The 4,141-nt window shown below is 36.6% G+C and overlaps 1 long non-coding RNA gene across 1 annotated transcript; it reads right to left on the bottom strand.

Annotated features, from left to right (window-relative positions):
* Positions 1-626: 626 nt before the first annotated feature.
* Positions 627-2,584, bottom strand: LOC131689875 (uncharacterized). Its single transcript, XR_009305486.1, has 2 exons — positions 2,254-2,584; positions 627-2,013 (listed from the first exon to the last, which is right to left on the bottom strand). It is a non-coding gene; the product is annotated as an uncharacterized LOC131689875 (long non-coding RNA).
* Positions 2,585-4,141: the final 1,557 nt, after the last annotated feature.

Consider the following 4,141-nt stretch of genomic DNA (forward strand, 5'->3'; position numbering starts at 1 on the left):
GAGCCAAAGAGCTCAATAAGCTGTGGTGTTGAGTGGCAAAAGGGAGCCGAAAGGCTCAATAAATTAGACAATCACAGGAAACACAAGCTAAAGGGCTCATAGAATCAGGAGCTAAATGGCTAACTAAGACGAGACGGAAAGCAAAAGAAGAATCGAGAGTTAAATGGCTCGAGAAGAATCAAGGATGTGGTTCCGTTGTAGAGAAAGGTAAAAAAGAGTAAGGCGTGTTTTTAGTGAATAGGCAGTGTCAATACACTACATAGTAGGCTTTGCAAGCTTTTTTAACCTTTCTAGAAAAAACCACACACATACATACAAACATTGTCCCAATTTGTTGAGCTGAGTCAATTCATATATGGGACGTGGTTCCGGGCCTCCGAAAAAGTTTTCAAAGTTTGAGTGAATCTTTGAAAAATTTCTTTTATAAGTAATATGAAAAGCTATCATTGTTTGAAATATAAAACAAACAAATAACTTCTTTTTTAATTGATGCTTCTTATCTATCTGTTTTATAAATATTAAACTATTCTTGAGCGATTGACTGATTCAGTTACTAGAATTTAAAAGTTATTTAAAAAATGAGTCAGCTCCAGGGACTAGTTTCGAACACACGCATTGAAATGCAATTTACAATTCAAATTCTTTATTATGATAACTAATGATGCGTGCTCCTGTGTGTCTCTGCAGATGATTGGTCGACTTGCCTTTGCGTTGTATCCGAAACTGCTTCTGCTCTGTTTAGTTGCTGCTACTGTTGTTTTGAAGGATCTTCAGTCGTCGTAGCTTATCCTTGGAGCTCGTGCAATAACGAAGGCTAAATAATGGCCGCGGTTGTTGATGGGGAGATTAGTCCTCTGTTTTCTGGACGAGTTGAAAAGAAACGTTTACGTTGCCAAAATCCTAGAATCAGCTGAGGGTTTAATGACACCTAACGTGACTTTTGTAGATTCCTGGGACTGATGTATACATAGAGAATCGTTTTTATGGTTTATAAACGCACTACGCACAGCTTGTATCACTTTAGAGTATAGGTAAGATAAGAAAGTTAACAAATATTGATAATTTTGCACCAGGTGTTTTACGTGCCCGTCTATCGTATAACAATTGCGTTTTTAATTTGCTACGGTTCAAGATTTCTGTCCCACACAATGTTATTGTATTCAAGTGTATATTGAAGTACGTAATATTCAAAGCGTTCATTTGCTCTTTCTCTTGATTTTTATAGACGCTATAGTATTAACGTCTAGTTCTAAATATTTACGATCAACTTATTTGAAAACTTTGATTCCCCAGCCTAACAAAACAACAACATGACAAAATCATCTGCTATACGTAACACTAACCTCATTTGATTTTAATGCGATATCAAACCTGTTCACGAAGAAACCCTTCTGGATTCTAATAATTTACAGATTTAAAGATGTGTCGGTGTTTCATTGAACCGACGATGTGGAGAACATCCTGCACTGAGATATTCCTCAAAGTCTAAAAACTTTCTTCCTACTTCAACAATAGTTGAACTTAAATTATTCGTTTTCATCCGATATTCTATATTTTTCATATAAGCACACCCAAAAATTTAAACTGCTTTGTCTACTATGAATATAAATTATTTTATTATCCTTTCTCGATGAAACAACTTAATCCATTAACATCGAATAGTAGCGGTTAACTGGTTAAAGATATTTGAAAAACTAACTTAAATCATTCAATCAACGAGTGCCATTCATCGGAATGTGAATAAATATTAGTGAGTCACTTGATAGTTTGTTACACACCACGTGTTGTACACAATTAAAACTACCACTCAGTTTCACATATATTCCTAGATTTATGTTTTCGGATTGTTCTCCAAAACGATTTATGAAAAAATATTTTACTTGTTTTAACGGTTTTATATTTTCATATAAAATCCGAATAGGATATTGCAGGAATACAAAAGAAAGCAGGGAAAAGGGTTATGAAGTAAACACCAGATTTCACACACACAGTTTGCCTCCTGATTCATCTGATCTGAAACGAGAATAAAAACCGAATACTCACAAGTTTCTCTACCAAATAATATCAAGAAGAATGGAACAGCGTAATACACCGCGCCAGTAATCTCCAATGATGACCTAACTACAAGACGAAACTTCCGGAAAATCGTATCAAACGATCTCGAAACCTACCAAACACGAACTGATCATCTATGCAACAAGTAGACTCTTTTTATAACCTCGACTTAACTACCGGTCGTTCAGTCATACGTACCTCAACAATAACAGGTCCCCACTCGCATATCCCACATTCCGTCGAAAATTAACTCAATTGAATGTACAAATCAGGAGGGCGCATCATCGTCATGCTGCGGTTACAATCCCGCCGCGAGTGTACAAACAATGTATTCTACGTGTAAGTATAGAAGCATCAGATAAAGTGCGATTGCAATGATAGTGGTCCCCCGAAATGTGGGTGAAAATCGTTACTCCGCATGAAATCACTAGCACTGGGGTGGCGGTTACTTGATTTCGCCTACTCGATTAAACGGAACTCGAAACCGAGAACGGGAAGCGTCAAATTATGTGACATGACACGGACAATGTTGATGTGTCCGGAAGACTGCTTATACGTTACACATAATCACGTTTAAATTACATGATTGGGGAGACGATAATATACGATGCGAACTTTGCGTAGTAGTTTGGTAATATTATTATCAACTATTTGAAAACTTCAAACAAAGAACGATTTTAACCACCTAACAGCGTAATAAGACATATCTTATAACTTATTGTAACGAAAGAGAACATTTGAAACATGAGGTTTCGCGATGTTTTTGATAACACATGCTGCATCGGAAAGCAGCAGGACTCAGAAAAACGATCAAATGAACATAGACAACATCTGTGTACGAAATCTCACAAATCAAATAAAAAATGAATGGACAATCGAATTATTACTAACGCTTTGTGAATAAAATATCTGAGCTCTTCAATCAATGCATTATATATGAAAAAACTGAATTTCCCTTCAGGGACTATATTTGTAGTGCTGGGGCAAAACATCAAAAACAGTTTATTGCACATATTTGAAGTACATATTTACTATAGTGTTCACTTAAATTTTCTAGCGATCTAAGAATTAGAACTGAAATGCCAGCTCTTGATAACACGCTACCTCTGAAATTATTTTGATATCAACTATTTCGAAAAGTGACCGCACACTGAGCAACACATGTCGAATACCGTTGAACCCAACCAACCGATCTGAATAAGAAATCGGTAACGACTGCCTCTAATTGCACGTACCCCATGTTGATCGGAGATTTGAGCCTTGCCGTGATTTGTTTTTGCAACGGAAATCCACTGTGTCAGAGATTCGCTTAACACAGAAAGAGTAAGACCCACGATACCCCATAAACGATTACCATAAGGTACACCGGAGCAATAGCTCGACCGGACTCTGCACTGCCACTAGGCTCGTCACTTCTCACCTTAGCAGGTGGTAGTACCGATGTCTTGATCAGGCGGGAGGAGTCTTACAGAGAATTATCGGAAATGGAAGCTATTGGGTTCAATTCTCGATTCTATCAAGTATCTTCCCGGAATGGAAATTTTCTTGATGGACCCTTGTTGTTGGCGGAATATTCGAAATGTATCTGGTTACGTTCTTTTGAAGGAAAGGCTATGTCTGCAAATTGAACCAGTCCGTTTTTTTTGTTAACTGGTTTTGTTATGAATCAAAATATTAATTATCTTTTAGATAAATCGTTCAGCTCACACCTTTGTGGAGGTATGAGGTGGGACCATCATCATCAAGTTGAAACGGAATTTTTAAAGGTGAAATTTGAACTTCTCTTATGAAATCGTAAAATAAACAATTTCCAATCTACTAGCGGTATATATTTGTACATTCTGGTTATTTTTGATGAAAAATAAACATTCATACATCTATTTAAGAAATATAGTTTTTATTGAAAATTCCAATTTTCAAGTGTTTTCTTTCGGCTTGCCCCCATAGCGGGGTAAGTTGAAATAATATGATTTCATGAGTTGAAAGTTTGGACTTTGTACCAATCGCTGCATAATACACATGTTTGATGTTATCATAAATGCTAGGGACTGTTCCGCGAGTTTGACGGAAGGGAACAGAGAGAATC

The sequence above is a fragment of the Topomyia yanbarensis genome, chromosome 3, assembly GCF_030247195.1.
Source record: "Topomyia yanbarensis strain Yona2022 chromosome 3, ASM3024719v1, whole genome shotgun sequence".
Classification (NCBI taxonomy): Eukaryota; Metazoa; Arthropoda; class Insecta; order Diptera; family Culicidae; genus Topomyia; species Topomyia yanbarensis.